We start from the raw sequence: 21,184 nt of genomic DNA, 5'->3' as shown, positions 1-21,184 counted from the left end.
TAAGTTGAATGCCCCCCCCCTTGTTAAATTTATAGCATAGGTCTTAATTACTTGTGCTGCACATTCTGTAGCAGTGCTAAGTAATAGAGATGGGAGTAGCACTTTGGTCTTATTTTTTGCTTTAGCCAGAATGTGTTTGCTGCAGCAATTCTGTTTTATGAAGAAACATTTCTCTGGGAGATGGCCAGTGAGTTTGCAAATTTCTCTATATATACTTAATTCCTGGTAAAGCTCATTGTACAGTAAATATTGACCATAATTATTTTTAAATCATTTCTTTTAAATACAGCTAATGACATTTGGCCCATCCATGTTTCTCAGAACAACAGCTTGGGAAGGTGGTGATTTATTTCACTGCTCTGTGGTCTTGGGTATTTCAGATCAACACAGAGATAGCCCAAAGTAATAAATTTGACTTAATGATGTGAATGATTTTAGAAGTAAACACTAAAACTGGAGGCATAGAAAATAGCAGTAAATCTGTCACCACATGAAAAGCTGGATGCCATATGAGGCCTGGCTCAGGCAATTAAGCAGATGTATTTATTTGAAACATCCAAGGAACAGAGAATCCCTGAACTTACACACACACACACACACACACACACACACACACACACACAGGATACAGTTCATATTGTTCTGCAGGAATTGCTGTCCCTCTATAGTTTCTGAGAGCATCTCCTTAAATTTGCTGGGTGGCACAAGTCTGCGAGCAGCATGTGGTCGTGAGGTGGGAGCTTAGGCCAGCAGCTGGCTCAGCAGGGAAACTTCACCATCAAGAGAACTTCATCAAGAACACTGCTCGTTTCTTTGGCCTTTCCTTCCGTGAATGCACAGGTATATATCCTTCCGTTTGTGGTAAATGGGGACAGGTAGTAGGAACAGATCAACAACACTAAAACAAATCCTGTGGTTTCATCAAAATAGTCTCTGGCCTCTGCTGCAGACATCCATGTTACTTGAGAAACCTGGTGTTTGAGTATGGTTGGCCCAGCCTTCTTTAGGTGGTGTGCTTTAATTGTGTCAGAATCAGAGCCAAATGGAGTAATTGTCAGGACATATGACCATGTCTCACATTTACAAAGTGACTCAAATCTAGACCTGAGATTATCCTCAAATAACTAGTAACTGCAGCCAAATAACTGGAGAGGCCTAGTAAAAGATGTTTAGCATACATCTTTTGCTTTTGTTTTTGTGTTTTTGAGGGGGTTTCGCTGTTACCTTGGCTGGCCTTGACTCTCTTTGTAGACCAGGCAGGCCTCAAACTGGTAGTGATCCACCTGCCTCTGCCTCCCAAGGGCTGGGATTAAAGGTGTGTACCACCACTACCGAGTGTAGCATACAGCAGGCTATCAAGACGAGATTTGATAGCCTATGATCATATAGATGGGGAGGAGGTTCCACTCAGTCACAGACATAGGAGAGAGGAATAGGGTGAAAGTGGGATGGAGGGAAGACCGGGAGAATACAAGTGATAGGATAACAATTGAGTTGTAATCTGAATAAATTAATTAAATGATGAAAAAGAAAGTTAAATGCTAAGTTTGACATTTCTACTTTGATAGTGTTTTCTTCTAAAAATACTCGGAGGCGTAAATAAGATAGGAGTACCACTGTTTCTTCAGCTACCTTCCTTGTCCAGTTCTTTCCCCCTTTGAACTAAAAAGTCATAATTGGTTTGTCCTATGGATTTTATTTGTCACAATATCACAGAACTTCCTAATATCCTTTAATGTGACCCCATCAACGTATTTTCCAGAAATTCCTTGAGAGTTCTGTTGCCCTTTTAATTTTTGACAGGTTTTGCTCAATTTTTATTTCTATCACTTTTGTCAATTTGTTAGAGGAAGAACAAGAATTAAGAACCTGTTCTTATTCTGCTGTCTTTCCAGAAATCTGTCGGGACACTTGAGGGAAAAGCCACTTTATAAAAATAGAAAGGAAAAACATGGTTTGGCAGACATCAAGCAGCACACAGACCACCCATAAGAAAGAGCAAATTTTGTCAAGTGATAGATGTTGCTTAGGTGTAGAATTTGGTATTGGACTGTGCCCCACCCCACCCCACAAAGTCAAGAGTTTACAAAAGCCCCAACATCCAATGACAATAGTATTTAGCAAATAAGAGTTGAAGCGTATAACTTGTATTGAGGCATTTGAACACAGGTAGACTGGAGGCTCTTTTTTTGTTATTTTTGAGACTTTTGTTGTTGTTTTTGTTTTTCCAAGACAGAGTTTTCTCTGTGTAGCCCTGGCTGTCCTGGACTCATTTTGTAGACCAGGCTGGCCTCGAAGTCACAGAGATCCACCTGCCTCTGCCTCCCGGAGTGCTCGGATTAAAGCTGGCTCTCTCTCATACAAATATTTGAGATTCAATTCACATTTCTCAAATAAGAGGAATGTTCTGTGAATTTCTGTCTTATCACTAATTTTAGGATACTCTTTTCCAGATACTTCACAATCCTAGGCCACACACTTAATCTCAGCACTTGGGAGGCAGAGAGGCAGGCAGATCTCTGAGTTCAAAGTCAGGCTCATCTACAGAGCAAGTTCTAGGACAGCCAGGACAGTCCATGTCTTAAGAAAAAAAATGTTAAGCAAAGTGTAGTGACTTAGAATTATTTTATTTTGTTTTGTTTTTTGATACAGGGTTTCTCTGTGTAGCCCTGGCTGCCCTGGACTCATTTTGTAGACCAGGCTGGCCTCGAACTCACAGAGATCCTGCCTGTCTCTGCCTCCCTCAGTGCTGGGATTAAAGGTGTGAGCCACCACCGCCCAGCTAGAATCCTTTTTTTTTTTTTAAATCCTAGAGTTTTGCTTTTGTTTTTTAAGATTTATTTATTTATTTTATGTATATAAGGGCTCTATCTGCATGTACACCTGCAGGCCAGAAGAGGGCACCAGATCTCATTATAGATGGCTGTGAGCCACCATGTGGTTGCTGGGAATTGGACGCAGGACCTCTGGAAGAGCAGACAGTGCTCTTAACCACTGGGCCATCTCTCTAGCCCCTGCAACTTAGAATCTTAAGGTGATTTCATGTAATAAGTTTGGTGTCATGTAAGGAAAAGCACAAACAGTATTACTATCTAAAATGGATCGCTGTAACCAAGGAATTAAGTTATATGTGGAATTTTAAAATATGCCTTCTGCCATTATATCTTACATTCCACTCTTAGTGCCTGCTTCCTCCCACCACATCCTTAAACATCAGTGCAAATGAGAAAGGATATGGGGATATCATCAAGAAGAACAGATCACACCTCCCACCCCCAGAGACACATGTAACCCTCCAACCATAGTCTTTCCACCTAAGTATCCTCTCCCTTTTTCTACTCTTAAGCTCTTAGCACTTTGTGACATTCAGGTTAAGAATGTGTAGTTTAGGCCCCTTTCTAGTGTACAGCATTAAAAGGAAGATGGGCAATAAATTTACCTAAGTTGTCCATCTCAACAAAAGTAACAACAAACCTTACTTTTCTATTGCTATTCATTAGACTATGAAATACAGATATTTGTTTTTTTATTAATCCATATTACATCTCAATTGTTATCCCATCCCTTGTATCCTCCCACTCCTCCCTCCCTCCCATTTCCCCCTACTCCTCTCCCCTATGACTGTGACTGAGGGGGATTACCTCCCCCTGTATATGCTCATAGGGTATCAATACAGATATTTGTAACACAGCCCTATTCAAGGACAACTTTCTTTCCGGACCTTGAAGCTCCACCAAGAAATGGAAAAGTCCACTAGATGAACATCAGCTTCACTAAGAATCATGGAGATTTTCTCTTCTAGAGTTATACCTGATACATGAAGCCATTATTGACCATTTAAACCAAGCAGGCTTCTTCTGCTTAAAGAGACCTAGCTTAGAAGGTATCTTTGATTAACTACTACAAAGTCCCTAACAGCAAGCCAAATTTGAGATTTCTTGTATCATCTGAATTCATCTGGCCTTTGGAGGTACTCCAAGTAAATGTTACCGCTCTCCTGCATGGCAGCCCTTCCATTACTTGAAACTACCCACCATCTCTTTAGATGAAAGCATTCCTGACCTTTTCAATAATTGTCCTGTCTGTAACCCACTCACCATCTTGGTCACTTTCCAGGTTATCTGTGTATATCTTAATTGGAGCGCTCTGATAATGGCCCTGTCTCCCACATAAACTATCAAGTACAGAACAAAACACTCTGTTCTGGGTATCATGCCTCTTCTAGCAAAGCCGAAAATTTCATTACATGTGTATGTATGGTAACCTCACACAGCTAGCTCATGTTGAACTTACAGGAAATCCTTCTTCGCATATGCCAGTCTCAGGCAATATAACCACCTACATTTGGGAGCTCAGTTCTGAAATGAAAAGCAATTCATATGAGATCCCATTCCATTCAGTCCTAGTAGATTCAACCTTTCCCTTGACCTTTCTTTGATTTTTGCTAGTCCCATGAAGTTACATTCACTGTGCCGTTTGTGTACATCTGCCATGGGACAGGAAATATTTACCCATACCAATTAGGACACTTTGGAGCACAGTCCAAAGTACTATCCATCTACTGTCTGGCTATTATCATCTAGTTCAGTGGTTCTCAACCTTCCTGATGCTGCAACCATTTAATTCTGTTCCTGATGTTGTGGTGACTCCCAACCATAAAATTATCCCCGTTGCTACTTCATGGCTGTAATGTTGCTACGGTTAAAGAACATGATGTACATATCTGTGTTTTCTGATGGTCTTAGGTGACCCCTGTGATAGGGCCATTTGGCCCCCCATGGGGCCATGGCCCACCGGTTGAGAAACAGGGATCTAGCTCATGCTTATTCGCAAGGCCATTTTAAGGATCTATCACGTGCCTCTGAAAGGTACACAATTGCTATTGTGTCCTGAGTCTCTAGAGGCAGCTCGGCATAAGCACACATCTGCCCACCTCCCTAGAGCAGCTGTAGCACGAATGGCCCAAGTGAGTGCCAACCTCAGACACACCACATGTATTAGGCCACTGTAAACAGATGTTATTAAAAAAGCACTTTCAAATATTGTCTCAACTTAAATGTCAGAAAGGCAAGGCTCTAAATTGCTTTTTCATTTATGACAACGTTGGTTCGCTTGCATGCATTTTTATGTAACCTGTTCCAGGGTAAATAGCAGCAAAGACGTGTTTATTCAACAAGAGATAATGTACCTGCTGAACCCAGGCCACCTGATACAGAAGTATACAATCTCTATGATAGATTAGTAGATGAATCTATTTAATAGACCTAACACAGTGCAGTATACTATACTGCTCACAGAAATGTTCTGGAATCTCAGAATTGGATTCAAATTTAGAGTTTGATACTTGTTAGCAGTGTAACCTTCAGGAAGTTATCTGGTCTTATCTTTAAGCCAAGGAACAACAAAGAAAATGGTGCTATCATATAGAATTGTTATGACAATTAAACATAGCAATGACTTTGCTAGGGATTATTGCCATTCCAATGTAACAGAGAGAGCAACTGTGTGACAAGATGGTAGTGGGAAATCCAAGTGACCATCATTTCTTGTTATTGTGTTCGTCAATATTCTTAAAATAGTTAACGCTAGAATATTTTCTGAAATTAGCTTCTTTGCTAATATACACATTAGACTAAGAAGTCTGTCTCTCTGTCTCTGTCTCTTGCTGTCTCTCTGTCTCTCTCTGTTTGTGTGTATGCCTTGTGTATGATACATACACATGAGTGTGAAGGCGCACATAAGCCTATAGACACCAGAGCAGGGTTCAGGTGTTTTCCTCTATTGCTTTCTTTCTGCCTTATTGCCTTGAAATAAGGCCTCTCACAAAAGCTGAAGCTCATCTCTGGGAATGACTGGCTGGCCAGCAAGCTTTTGGGATGTCTCCATCCCACATTGCTAGGGTTAAAGGCATACATAGCAGGCCGGTTGCGGGAGGCAAAGGCAGGCAGATCTCTGTGACTTCAAGGTCAGCCTGGTCTACAAAGTGAGTCCAGGATAAACAAGCCTTCACGGAGAAACCCTGTCTCGAAAAACCAAACCAAATCAACCAAACAACAACAAAAAAAAGAGGCATACACAGCAATGCACTCAGGTCCTCATAATTACATAGCAAGTGTTCTTACCCACTGAGCCATCACCACCCCCACCCCACCCCCAACCTCTGGTCTAAGGAGTTGATTTTGAAAGTGCTATCTTAAAAAGCCTCCAGTCACAGCAGTGCTCAGTGGAGCACACCTGTAATCCCAGCACTCAGGAAGGCAGAGGCAGGTAGATCTCTGTGAGTTCAAGGCCAGTCCTGTACAGCCAGGGCTACACAGAGAAACTCTGTCTTGAAAAACCAGAGAGAGATAGACAGATACAGACAGAGAAAGAAAGGGAGAGAGGGAGAGAAGGAGAGAGAGAGAGAGGGAGAGGGAGAGGGAGGGGAAGAGAGAGGGAGAGGGAGAGGGAGGGAGAGAATGAGTTACTTTCCTGAGCATATGTGTTGATGAACTACCCTAATCCACTTTCCCCATAGATTTGGGCTTCCGTATGAGCCTTGACCTGGGTGACCCTTCTGTTACTAGAAGCCATAAAGAAATGGTCTTGCTTTCTTAGTTCACTCCATACCTTGTACATATCCTTATATGTAATGACTTCAGCTCCTTTGATTTCCTTTTACATAAATGACTTTAAAATGGTTTTCGATTTGCAGGGGGAAAAAAGATGTTAGCATAGTATACAGTATAGTTCCCATAAATTTTATACCAAATTTCCCTCTATTATGACCATCTTACATTGATTGGTGTGGTATATGTATTACAATTAATAAAGCAAGTTGGTAAATTATTATTCAGTCCACATTTGGTTCCGATTTCCCTAGTTTTTACCTATTATCTTTTGTGTGTGTTCAAGCAATCCATTCATGTACCAGATTCTATTGATCCATCACCTCTCCTCAGACCTCCTGCTGATTGGGATAGCATCTCAGACTTTTCTTGTTTCTGCTGATTTTGATAGACTTGAGGAGTACTGGCCAGTTGTTTTGTCTAATGTCCCTCTATTGGAATTTGCCTGACATTTTTCTTGTGCTTATGGATGTTTTTAAAGGACTGTCACAGAGCCAAAGTACCATTTTTTTCATGCCATATCAAGCATGTATTGTCACCATGACTTCTTCCTGTTGCTGTTGACCTTGATCACGTTGCTGGAGGACACTAGCATGTTAATAGTATCCATACTGTATTCTTAGAGAACTTTGCCATGTGCCGCTCATATAATGCTCTGTCTTCTTGAGGGTGGATTATCTACAGAGTTTATTTAGAGTTCTTCTTAAAGTGTGATTTATCTCACTGCCACCACTTATTTATATTGGCTTATACTGTATTTCGTTGCTTAAATCTCCCAGTTTTTACCATTGGGTGCTTTTTGTCTTTTGTTTGTTTGTTTGGTTAGTTGGTTGCTTGGTTTTTTCGAGACAGGGGTTCTCTGTGTAGCCCTGGATGTCCTGGACTCACTTTGTAGACCAGGCTGGCCTTGAACTCACAGAGATCTGCCTGCTTCTGCCTCCCGAGTGCTGGGATTAAAGTCGTGTGATTGGGTGCTTTTTGAAGTCTACCCCTAAGGCCTATGATACATACCATTATGTATCATTCCTTACTTTCCAACACTACAAGATTCTCTAAGGTCACATTGTATGTTTATTGGCTCACTTCTCTGAAGAGCCCTGGTGCCATTTTTTATAGCTTTTCATTAAAAGTCAAGATCTAGATTTTAGGTGTGCTTGTGGCTACTGGGGTACATCAAGTCTAGAGCCTTTCAACTGACAAAGCAAAGAAACATGTGTATCTTTGACCGGTTCTACTTTTTTCTCCTATACAAAATCATCTGCGTCTCTATTAAGTTAATCATGTGATCTTACTGATGTTTTAAGTCTAATCTGTTGCCCAAAGGACCATTAGTCACCCACATTGTTCATCCAGGCCTGTGCTGTTACCTGTCTATAATCTCTCATTGTTAACAGTGAAGAACCTGGGCTCTGCCATTTGCTATCCACTCAGTTCTTTAATTCCAGTATACATTTGCAGAATTTTTAACCTATACTCTTATGGGAAACAGTGTAGTGGATGTAAACATGTTTTTGTTTTGATCCCAAGTGTGGGATGGGGAACAGACTTGTGAGAGAGCAGGTGATGTTTATCCACTTAGAAGTCAAACCATCTCCTGTAGGGGGCTTGGTTTTTGCCAGCTGAAACACACACACACACACACACACACACACACACACACACACACACACACACACACACACCAGGAGCCAGAGAGAACTGCTCCAGTGAAGGCTTTGGGGCTCTAGGCTCTGGCTGCTGTTCCAGGTTCCAGCAGCAATTATGGTGGAATTGCTGGTCTGTTAAAATCCTGCCAACTACGCCAGGGGAATCGCTCCTGAATTCAACAAGGTCTACTTCTCCTGTTCCCATTAACCTCTTTTCTCTCCCATCAAGGTAGGTGGATTGGAAAGGAAGTATAGGCATTTAAAGAACCCCAAATAAAGTAGATTTGGAAAAGGTGAATCCTACAAAACAGCTTTATCAAATAAAGTCAAATACTTTGGTATACTTTATTTTGCCATTAACACCACCGATTCCATTTTATCTTCCAAAGCTACTTAAGTCAATACCTTTATTTCTACATTCTTTAGTGAAGTTGTTTCATTCAATGTGTGTGGGAGAGTGTGCATGCTGTTATCCATGAGCCAGAGGAAGATGGCGGTGTTCTCGCTCCCATTCTTTTTTTTTTTTTTTTAATAAAAAAAGATTTACCTATTTATTATGTATACAATGCTCTACCTGCACTGTATACATCAGATCACCTTATGGATGGTTGTGAGCCACCATGTGGGAACTGAACTCAGGACCTCTGGAAGAGTGGTCAGTACTTTTAGCCGCTGAGTCATTTCTCCAGCCCGCCACTCCCTCCTATTCTTTACCTTGTATCTTTGAGACAAGGTTTCTCACTATACCTGGAAGGACAGCAGCCCACCAGCCCTAATGATCTTTCTGTCTTTGTCTTTCACAGCACTGGGAATACAGGCACATCCACGTCCGTGTCCAACTTTTGGTGTTGGTCCTGGAGATCTGAACTCAGATCCTCATGCTTACACAGCGAACACTCTTAGATACTGAGCCATCTTCCATGTGTTTGTTTTATACACTTGAATATAATTACATTGTTTTGAACTGTTTCATATTCCATCCATAGGACCCCCCCAATTTCTTATGTAATTTATAAAAGTTGAAGATACATGAAGCTTCTTTCGTGGTTCTATAAAATTCTATGGGTTTTGAAAAATGAATACATTTTCATGCTTTTATAATTATAGTATAATATAATATAATATAGTTCAACTGCATTAAAAACTCCCCTGTGCTTCATTTATTCAATACTCACAACCTCTGGAAACCAATGAACTTTTATTACCATTATGATTTTGATTTTTTTCAAAAGGCATGTATTTGGAATCATACAGTATATAAGCTGCCTAGAATGCCTTGTCTGATGTAGCAATTTGCTCAGAACTAGTCATGGATTTTTACTCATGGGTAGGGACAATATTTATTTTGTTGGTTAAACCCCAATTTGTTTATCTTACCACCTAAGGATCATGCTTCTAGCTTTGATGATTTTGAATACAGCTACTATAAAATTCTCATGCCAATAGTCATTTTGATTTTATCTGTCATTTTCCAAATTCATGTTTCCCCCTGACTCTTGAAAAAAGTAAATTAATTAAATGTGAAAATAGACCTCTGATAATGAGACCTCTACTTTGCAAATTAACATATTCCAATATTTATGATTACCTTGGAATATGTACTCATAAAATAAATGTAATGAAAAAATACACTTATAACCGGAGATGATCACTATTATAAATTTGGTCTTCTCTGTACTGTTTTATGTATTTTAAACATGACCATGCTATAAGTAAAGCATTTCACTGTTCCTATGACTTTATATTACAAACATGCTTTTCTTTTATTTCCAAATTTCACTTTTGTGACAAGTGAAGTTAAAAAATGGCATATGCTTATAATAAAAAGAATTCAGAAATATAGCCCGGAGGTGGTGGTGCACGCCTTTAATCCCAGCATTCGGGAGGCAGAGGCAGGTGGATCTCTGTGAGTTCAAGGCGAGCCTGGTCTACAAAACTAGTCCAGGATAGCCAGGGCTACACAGAGAGACCCTGTCTTGAAAAACCAAAACCAAACCAAAACAAAACAAAAAACCCGGAAATATATAAAGATAAAAGCTCCTTTCCTATCCACAAGATAAAGGAATGATGGGGAGACATTAACAATTTTTTCTAAGTCAGCAAATAGGTATTTCCTTTATTCCTTTAAATAATTTATTTCAATGTCTAAAACATTTCAATATCTGAATGTACACATTTATTAATATTGGCAAATAAATCTTTAGGTTGTTCACAGTTTTTCCTTATAAACACCACTCTGGTTACCATATGTGTGCATTTAACTTTGACCACTTTCTTCAATTACTTTTGAGTTATATTCATCAAAGTAGATTCTGAGCAAAGATATTCACACATTTAAAACATAGACACCACCTGTTTGCACCCCAGAAAGGCTGTGCCTAATTGAGATCTCTACCAAGAAAGCAACTTTTCCATTTCTTTCTCCGCAGTCTCACCTTTAACCTATGACAGTTACTATGTAAAAAGTACAGTTTTGTTGTTTTACTTTGCACGGTTGGGTGATGAATAAAGTTAACTTTTTCATATATGCTTAATGACAAGCTCCTCTCTTCTTATAATAATTGGCTGTTTATAATAAGTTTATATTCCCATTAGATTAGTTTTCCCCACATTAATACAGAGAGATCTTCATATATTAAGTATGTGAGTTCTTTGTCTCATACTCTGTCTACATAAACTTGCTTTTCCAGAGTTATTATTTGCCTTAATGTTGTGTAAAATTGCTCTCCTGATCTATTTCCATTGTTATAACTCTGTGTGAGAACAAGTAATAAAGGCATATGTAATTCATAGTTCTAGAGATCACAAGTCCAGGATTGGGCAGCCATGTTGGGGCAGAGCTGTGCAAAAGGGAAGGTGGGGAAAGGACATGGAAGAAGCAAAGTACTTTTTAACAGCCACTTCTATGGTAACTAATCTAGTCTCACAAGAGCGAGAGTTTTCTCATTCCCATGAGAACTGACGTAGTCCTTTGAAAGTGGAATTCATCCTTTCGTGTTAGGTGTTTAAGACCTCTCAGAGGTTCCATCATCTCTCAACTGTCTTATATTAGGGAGCAAATTTCATCCTGCATGTTTTATAGGGAATAAACCATATTGAAATCATGGCAGTTAGTAATTTGCTTTCTTTTCTTTTTTTAAACAAACACATCTCCCAGTCTCTTGGTTTAGATTTTTATTATAACATAAAAAATTTCTTCATTAATAGCTTTTTATATGTAAAGTTTTGTTCCATCTGGATTTTGTTTGTATATATGGTTGGAGATAGGGCACTATCTTCCAAATCAATACTTAATTTTCCTAATATCATTTAATGGATATCTTAATCTTTTGCCCCACTTGTAAAGACATGTGTCTGTCTTCAATTAAATCCTTGCATGTGTATTTTTCTGAAATTTCTCTTCTGGTATACATGTCTATTTTCCTACCACTTAGTCATTGTTTGGATTTCTGTAAACGTGTCCTCTTCATGGCAATTCTTTTACTAAGCCTTTGTTTTTGTTTGCTTTATGGTGCTATAACAAAATACCCAAGTGTAAGTACTATAGTGGAGGATGGTGGCGCATGCCTTTAATCCCAGCACTCAGGAGGCAGAGGCAGGCATATCTCCATGAGTTCGAGACCAGCCTGGTCTGCAAAGTGAGTCCAGGGCAGCCAGAGCTGCACACAGAAACCCTGTCTCAAAAAAAACGGAGAAGAAGAAGAAGAAGAAGAAGAAGAAGAAGAAGAAGAAGAAGAAGAAGAAGAAGAAAAAGAAGAAGAAGAAGAAGAAGGAGGAGGAGGAGGAGAAGAAGAAGAAGAAGAAGAAGAAAAAGAAGAAGAAGGAGAAGAAGAAAAACAAATACTCACAGTCTAATCACCTATTTAAAAGTTCCCAATTTCTTAACACTATTACATTGGGGATTAAATTTCAAATACATGAACTTTCAGGGACACATTCACACCCCAGCATCTTCTCGGTATTTTCTGCTAGACAAAACAGAACAAATATCTACTTCTCAAATCCCATAAGGTTTGAGAAATTACATGGGGTATATAGCTTAAGAGAAAACATTGAATTTTTTTGCAGAGTGGAGTTTTCTATGGATATAGGATGATTTTCATTTTTTATTTTCTAAAGTTAAGTATTATAAAGTTATTATCTATCTGCTATAGCTTTTCTTGTGGCATACAGTCTTGAACTCAAGGCCTTTCCCATGCTAAGCAAGTTCTCTACCACTGCTCTGTACCTGCACTCCCTGTTCTCTAATGTTTATGTTTGTTGAATTATTTCTAGGCATTTCATAATGAAAAATTATCCTATTATATTCCTTACTATAAAAATAGTTTCTCTCTCTCTCTCTCTCTCTCTCTCTCTCTCTCTCTTCTCTTCTCTCTCTCTCTCTCCCCCTCCCTCACCTTCTTGCTCCCCCTCCCCCTCTCTCCCACATCCTTTGCCCCCATAGCTCTGGCTGGATTGGAACTCACTTTGTAGATCAGGCTGGCCTCTCCTTCCTGCTTGGGATTAAGGGCTTCCATCATGCCTACTTAAGTATAGCTCTCATCTTTTTCATGTTGCATTGGTAGGATTTTTCAGAACTAGCTCCCCCTTAGGTGTTATAGGCACATGTGTGAAGGTCATAGGACAAATTGTGGGAAGCAGTTCTTGGCTTCCACTATGTAGATCTCTGGACTCAGACTTGAGCCACCAGGTTTGATGGCAAGGGCCTTTCCCCAATGAGTGATCTTGCCAGTCCATCAGTTGACTTATAAATAGTATTTATTGAACTGAATTGTTATTTTTTAAATACTAGAATTATGTTTATAAAGGTTAGGATTAGATGCCCACTTTTAGTAAATGTACTTTGGTGCCAGGCATGGTGGCACACGCCTTTAATCCCAGCACTCGGGAGACAGAGGTTGGTGGATCGCTGTGAGTTCGAGGCCAGTCTGGTCTACAGAGCCAACCCAGGACAGTCAGGACGACACAGAGAAACCCTGTCTCAAAAAAAAAAAAAATGTGTTTTGGCATCGATCACAGTGATCACACTTCTTTTTTAACATACCTTCTAATTACAAAATAGTTACATCACTTCCCCTTTTCCCTTTCCTTCCTCTAGCTCCTCCCACACTCCCTCACTCCATCCAAATAGCCAACTTCTTTTTCTTTGATTGTTATTGTTATATATATTTGCATATGTGTGTACAAATAGATAAATGTAATCTGCTAGTCCATTTTTATTGTTTCTGTGTATATGGTTTCAGCGATGACCCCTTTGTATTGAATAACCAGGTAGGAAGTTCATCCCTGGGGGTGGGCACTAATGTTCCCTCTTTGGTGCAGGAGTTGCCTTGTAAATATATCCATTGGGACCAGCTGCCCATGATCATCTGTTGATCTCTGCATTGTGTCTTTCTTTCTTTCTTTCTTTCTTTCTTTCTTTCTTTCTTTCTTTCTTTCTTTTTTAGTATTTCTAGTCAGGGTTTCTCTGTGTAGCCCTGGCTGTCCTGGACTCACTCTGTAGACCAGGCTGGCCTCGAACTCAAAGAGATCCACCTGCTTCTGCTTCCCTGAGTGCTGGGATTACAGGTGTGTGCCACCATGCCCAGCTTACTTGTGTTACTATGCAATGGTTTCCGTTTGCTGTTTTTGATGAGGGGTGAAAGTGACACTTACCTGTGGGTTGTCATTAGGAATTATGCTGGTCCAGTAAAGTGGTGGGATTAGATTTCTTCTACGATCCATTGCCATCCTAGCCTCTGGTCCACCCTTCCCTTCCAGTGAAGTAGGCCTTGAACCTAAATTAGACAGCAGTTGGTTACTGCCAATATTCCACTGTCCTAATCACTGTTCTATTGCTGTGAGGAGACATCACGAGCACAGCAACTCTAATAAAGAAAAGCATTTGATTGAGGCTCGCTTAGCCTTCAGAGGTTACTCCATTCACCATCAAGGCGGGAAGCATGGAAGCATGAAGGTAGAAATGGTGCTGGAGGGCCTGAGACTTCTATATCTGGAAGGAAAGTGACACTGGGCCTTACTTGAGCATTTGAAACTCCAACGCCCACCCCAACTGACACACTTCCTCCAACGAGGGCACACTTCTTAATCCCTGTCAAATAGTGTCACTCTCTAATGTCCAAACATTCAAATATATGAGCCTATGGGGCCATTCCTATTCAAACCGCCGCAAGCACTGCTGTACCTTTAAGGATAGCTTGGCATGCTTGTTATCCGTTGTTATGGTTCATAGCCATCACAGCTGGATAGAACTATTGACTGTTTCCCTCTGGCAGCCTGCAGAGGATTTTCTATTGTGGAAGCTAGACTATTGAAAAGAGGATTTCAGCTGGACTCATCAGAGTCCTGTGTCCAAAGTGTGTGTTGTCTTCAGCATTAGGGACTTATCTTCACAGTCTTAGAAGCAACCAAGGGTAACAGCGATAGGCTGTATTGAGAGTCACTTGAACTACCCTGACCAACAACTTCAATGGAAGTTTCTTGTGTCTCATACTGAGGTTTTGCTAGATGGTCTACGGCTCTTATAGGGAGCATTGTCAACCCAAGAGGAATAACTTCATTCAAGATATATATGTGTGTGTGTGTGTGTGTATGTGTGTGTGTGTACGTGTGTGTGTAGCAGGGTGTGGTGGCACACATGCCTGTAATCCCAGAACTCAGGGAGGCAGAGGCAGAGGCAGAGGCAGAGGCAGAGGCAGAGGCAGAGGCAGGTGGGTGTCTGTGAGTTTGAGGCCAGTCTGGTCTGCAAAGCAAGTCCAAGATAGCCAAGGCTACACAGAGAACCAAACCAAACCAACCAACCAACCAACCAAACAACATCAAAGATATATATGTAATTTTAGGGAAATAGAAAAGAATATTATTCCTTGAGGCTTTGTCAAACAACCTTAGTGTTATCTCTTACCCCTTCTCTTTCTGAAGCAACTTCCTTCCATGCTCCCTAATTAGAATCCACTTCACATTTTCCTCATTTCCCCCTTCATCTCCTGTATTTCTCCTCCAGCTCCTTTCCAATGCTCCCTTAATACTTTCCTGGTTTCTGTGGTTACTGCATATTATAGACTCACATGGGAAGACTGTTGGTTTTGATGTTAGAATGATACTGAGTTCATAGATGACATTTGGGAATGCTCTGGTTCTAGTTTTTGAAGTGTATGAGGGATTGACTATAGCGCTTCTATGAATGCTTGGTAGATTTCTGCTGTAAATCCATCTAGGCCTGGATTTTTGTTTTTTAGCTGAAAGGCTTTTTACTACTATTTCAACCTCTGCCTTGGCTACGGGTCTGTTTAGGTTGTTCACTTCTTGGTTTACTTTTGGTAGTTTGTGAACAGAAACTTTTTTAGCCTGTTTGTATCGTGGAAAGGTTCCCCCCCACCCCTTTCAACTATGGCAGCTAGTTTTGCCAGTTACAGCAGTCTAGATTGGCTGCTGTGGTCTTTTAGGACTGGAGCGCATTGCTCCAGGCTTCTGGATTTCAAAGCTTCCATTGAGAAATCAGCTGTTATTCTCATGGGTTTTTCTTTGTATGTGACTTGGTTGTATTTTCTTTTGCGACTTTTTTTGTTCTGTGTATTTAGTGTTTTTATCTATGTTATTTCAAGGAAAATTTCTTTTCTGATCTTGTGTATTTCCTGTTTTATGTGCTTCATGTATTTGAATGGGTATGTTTGTTCTTTAGTTTGGGGAACATTTGTGCTGTTGATCTTCATCAGTGATTTAAAGATTTGGTCTTTTCACCGCCCCACATTTCCTGCACGTTCCTTTTTTTTTTTTTTCCCCTATTGTTTGCTTGTCTGATTCCTCTACTTTATCCAGCCCTGGTACTATCTTCTACTTGGTCTATTCTGCTTGTGAGGATTTCCCTTGAGTTTCCTAATTGGGTTATTGAGTTTTTCCATTCAGTCTTCATTTCAGCTTGTGTTCCCTTGACTATTTCTATCTCTTTATTGAATTCAGTTTTCAAATCTGGATTTTCTTGGCCATTTAATTCCCGTGTATTTGTGTTTTCTTGGGCACCACTAAGGTGTTTATTGCTATTTTCCTTAAATTCATTGAACTGTTTCTGTCTTCTTTAAACTCCTTGAATTCTTTCATTATGGTTCTTATTGTTGTTTTAGATTCTGTGTTCTGGAGTTCATCTAGGTAATTTCTCACTGGAAAGCATTTCTATAGGACTAGTGGGTTTGATGGGAGGCATTCTGTCTCAGCTTTCTACATGGTTTTTTGTCTGTGTGATATGTCTGCTGCATGTGGACTTCTTTTGGTTGTGTGTCTGAAGTGAAACCCTGTCCTGCTCCATTAAGGAAAAACATGTTACAGCTTAAGGATGTGTTTTCTCTTCCAACTTCTTGCCTATTTCTATCCCAGTTTACCTAGAGAATCAAGCTCCACCCACTTGATCTGATTTCAAGGAGCATGGATGAAGAGCATTCTTTCAACCTAGTAGCTAAATTCCAGGACCAAGAGAAAGCCTTTTGTACCTCATGAGCTCACCAGTCAGGGCAGTCTTGTGACATCAAGCTGAGCAGCCACCATTCCAGAGGGAAGTATTTCATCTCAGATCTTTCTTTGAAGCTGCTGAACTCACCTAGATAATGCCAGTCAGGGTCGTCTTGTGACAGCAAGCTGACCATCCACCTTTCCAGAGGGACATACTTCATCTCAGATCTTTTCTTTCCTAACTGATATAGTTACTATCTCTTGGGTTGAAAACCCCTTGTTATCTATGGCATGTGCTGGTACTCTCTGTTGCTCCACAGTTTATTGACGCTCCAGGGCAATCCCTGGGATGGTTTAATGTAATCGTCATCTCTGACTTTTGACAGTCAAGTAGATGGAATTCTTCTCTGTATTTTGAAATTTTCTGACTTTTTTTCTAGTACGGACCACAAGGAGAGAGGGTCATATTTTGTTATTTTCTGCCTTAGAAAACTCTCTTGATACTGCTCAAAGAAGTTTTGGTCTAGTTTAATTCACTTACTATTAATTTCCTGAGCTTAATTCGTGTATTGGGGATATAGTGTTTTCATTTTTATTGAGGTGAAATTCAAATGTTATATTGAATACTTCTAATTTCAAAGTGAAAAAATGCAGTAACATTTATTTTATTTGATATTATACAACCATCTCTTCAACATAACTGCAAAGCATTTCTGTCACTCTAAAGGAAATCCTGTGTTTATTTATCTTGCACTTTCCCACAAGCCCACTCTTCTATATCTGGCAACCTAATTATTAGTATACATCCTGTCTATATGGAACTTACTTATTGTGGATATTTCGTTTTCATGGAAAAATATAATATGTGGCCTGTATGTCTGATTTATTTCATTTAGCACAATGTTGAGATTCATCAATGTTGCAGCATAGATCCTGTTTTTTATTCCTGGTCAGTATTGTGTGCTATAAATATATAGCATTTTTACAAATTAAAAAGTTGATGAATGTTTGGATTCTTCCACATTTTAAGTATTGTAAATAATTATTGTACAGAGCTTTGTACACATTTTTTTTGAGACAGGGTTTCTCTGTGTAGCCTTGGCTGTTCTGGAACTCACTCTGTAGACCAGGCTGGCCTCAAACTTACAGCAATCCACCTGCCTCTGCCTCCCAAGTGCTGGGATTAAAAGCATGTGCCACCACACCCGGCTGCTTTGTACAAATTTTTAATTGAACATCTTTTTAAAAATCTACACTGAACATTCAATGATATGTTTAACTGCCAAATTGTTTCACATTGCCTGTACACACATACATTTCTGCTATCCGTGTAAGAGGGTTCCAGTATGTCCATACCCTTGTTTCCACAGGCCATTTTTAATTTTTTATATGATATCCTTTGAAGGTCTGATGTAGTATTTGTGTGTGGGTTTGACTTGCATAACACTGAGCATTATTTCATATCCTTACTGAACGTTTTTATTCCCCCCTTCAGAAATGCTTTTTTGTTTGTTTGTTTGGTTGGTTTGGTTTGGTTTTGGTTTTTCTGCCCTTGCCTCATTTTCCATGGATTTAATAGTATACAATAGTAGATTCATTGTGACATTTTTCATACCTGAATATCTCCAACCCTGATCCTCTTCCTCCTCCCATTGCCCTCCCTCCCTCCCTCCTCACTTGAGCCTCTTTTTCTTTCTTAGTAATCTTGTTTTTGTTTGTTTGTTTGTTTTTTGGTTTTTTTGAGACAGGGTTTCTCTGTGCAGCCTTGGCTGTCCTGGACTCGCTTTGTAGGCCAGGCTGGCCTTGAACTCACAGCGATCGGCCTGCCTCTGACTCCTGAGTGCAATCTTTCATTTACTTTTATGTCTTTGATACCTCTGTTTTACATGTGAGCAAAAACATGCATTACTTGTCATTTTGAGTCTGATTTGCCTTTCAAAAAAAAAGTCACTGTACCTTCAACACTACGATTGCAGGATTTTTGTTTGTTTGTTTGTTTTGTTTTGCTTTTCTAGACAGGGTTTCTCTGTGTGTAGCTTTGGCTGTCCTGGCCTCGCTTTGTAGACCAGGCTGGCCTCGAACTCACAGAGGTCCACCTGCCTCTGCCTCCCAAGTGCTAGAATTAAAGGCATGTGCCGCCACTGTCGCCACCACCTGGCAGGATCGTTTTTGAAAATTCTGACCAAGGATTGAACCTAAGCTCTTATGGACACTGCTTAAGCACTCTGCCACTGAGCTGCACAACCTGTGGGGTTGATTTGCCTATTTAAAATTCTATTTTTTTAGGATGTGCTTTGCCTGTATGTATGCCTATGCACCACATGTGTGCCTGGTGCATTCAGATGCCAGAAGATGTGTGAGAGTCTCTGGAACTGGAGTCAGATGGCTGTAAGCTGCCAATTGAACCCAGGCCCTCTGGAAGAACTGCCAGTTTAATACCCTTAAGCTCTCAGCCATCTCTCCAGCCTCTGATTTGCCCATTAAAAAAAAATGACCTCTGGAGGGGGAGACCTGGTGGCACTCAGAGGTAGGATAGCAGGCTACCAAGAAGAGACTTGATACCCTATGAGCATATACAGGGGGAGGAAGTCCCCCTCAGTCACAGTCATAGGGGAGGGGAGTAAGGGGAAAATGGGAGGGAGGGAGGAATGGGAGGATACAAAGGATGGGATAACCACTGAGATGTAACAAGAATAAATTAATAAGAAAAAAATTTAAAAATGTAATTTTATGTAATATTTCTTTTAACATTTTTGTTTGTTTATTTACTTTTTTAAAGGCCAGAGGACAACTATCATAACTTGGTTCTGTTCTTCAAATATGGGTTTCGGATTCAAATACAGGTTGGGATAAAAGACTATTACTAGCTCTATGGCTTTGCTAGGACGGCCATTGCCATAAAACAATAGCAAAGTGACTTAAAACAATATAATGCTTGTATAGTTCTAAAGGATAGAGGTCTGAAAGAAAGACGTCAACAGGAACAGGGGCGGTGGTGCAAGCCTGTAATCCCAGCACTCTGGGAGGCAGAGGCAGGCCGACTGGTGTGAGTTTCAGGCCAGCTTGGTCTATAGAGAGAGTCCGTGACAGCCAAGGCTACACAAAGAAAACCTGTGTCGGAAAACAGAACAAAAGATGTCAGCAGGTTTAAATTGTTCTGAGGCTTCTCTCTTTGCCTTCCAGATGGCAGCATCTTTGCAAACATACCTGTTGTCTTCTTTGACATGTTTTTCTAAGGATATCAGTTAGTTTGGATTAAGACGCACTCCAAGCAGACTGACAGAGAAGGGAGGGAGTGGAAAGGCAAGGTGTACCCTTCAAAGACATGTTGCAATCACTTACCTCCTCCTGTTAAGCTCTCCTTCCTTCTAAGCTATTCAGCTATGAAGGAATCAGTGAAGCCACTGGCGAGGTTAGCAACCTCACGATCTAGTTGCTTCTCAATAGCACCACCTGGTGGTCAAAAAGGAGCCTTTCCAGCACATTGCATATTCCCTCAACAAGCCCAGTAACGCAAGAACAAAGACCTATTTAAAATCAGATAAAGGATGTGAATTAACATTTTTTCTGAAGAAGACATACAAGTGGCCCGCATGTATATGATAAAACTGTCAGCATCAATAATCACTAAAGAAGCCAAACTGAAACCAAAATGAAATATCATTTCATAACTATCGAGAAGTACCTTAGTGACTAGTATCAAAAAGAGGAATGATAGGATATATTAGAGAGGACATAGAGGAAATGGGACCTCTGAAATGATATTTCAAATGAAAACTGTAGTAAGTGGTATATAGGTTTCTCCAAAACTTAAAGCCATAATATGATGGAACAATTACACTATTGGGGAATCTATTCAAAAGAAATGAAAAAAAAAATTGCAAAAGAAACATCCCTATTTTTATGTGTTCACTGTAGCCCTATTCATAGTAACCATGATCACTATATGAGTGTGTGATGGATGGTTAGTGCTATTCGCCAACTAGATAAAGCTTCGAGTCACCTGGGCGAAGGGACTTTGGACATGAATACCCTCCCACTTTTCCTTAGGCAGATGATCCAGGACTAATCAAGAGTAGAGAAAACAAGCTGAAGACTAACAAGCATACTTTTTTTTTCTGAGGCAGGGTTTCTCTGTGTATCCTTGGTTGTTCTAGACTCACTTTGTAGACCAGGCTGTCCTCGAACTCACCATGATCAACCTGCCTCTGCCTCCTGAGTGCTGGGATTAAAGGCGTGCGCCACCACGCCTGGCAGGCATACATTTTATTAGGTGTAATAGGGTTAACTGCCGAGTTCCTGTTGCCCTGATTTCCCTAACATGATGGATAACAACATTTAAAATGTTCTCAAACACAAAAAGATAAACGTTATATAATCTCACTTATAAATATAACCTAAAAGGAGTCCAATGCATAGAAGTGGACAGAAGAATGGTTTTACCATGGGCTTGGTTGTGAATGGGGTTAGGCAAATGTTAGTCAACTG

Source organism: Acomys russatus, chromosome X (genome assembly GCF_903995435.1).
Source record: "Acomys russatus chromosome X, mAcoRus1.1, whole genome shotgun sequence".
Taxonomy (NCBI): domain Eukaryota; kingdom Metazoa; phylum Chordata; class Mammalia; order Rodentia; family Muridae; genus Acomys; species Acomys russatus.
Note: the sequence above shows the minus strand (reverse complement) of the source record.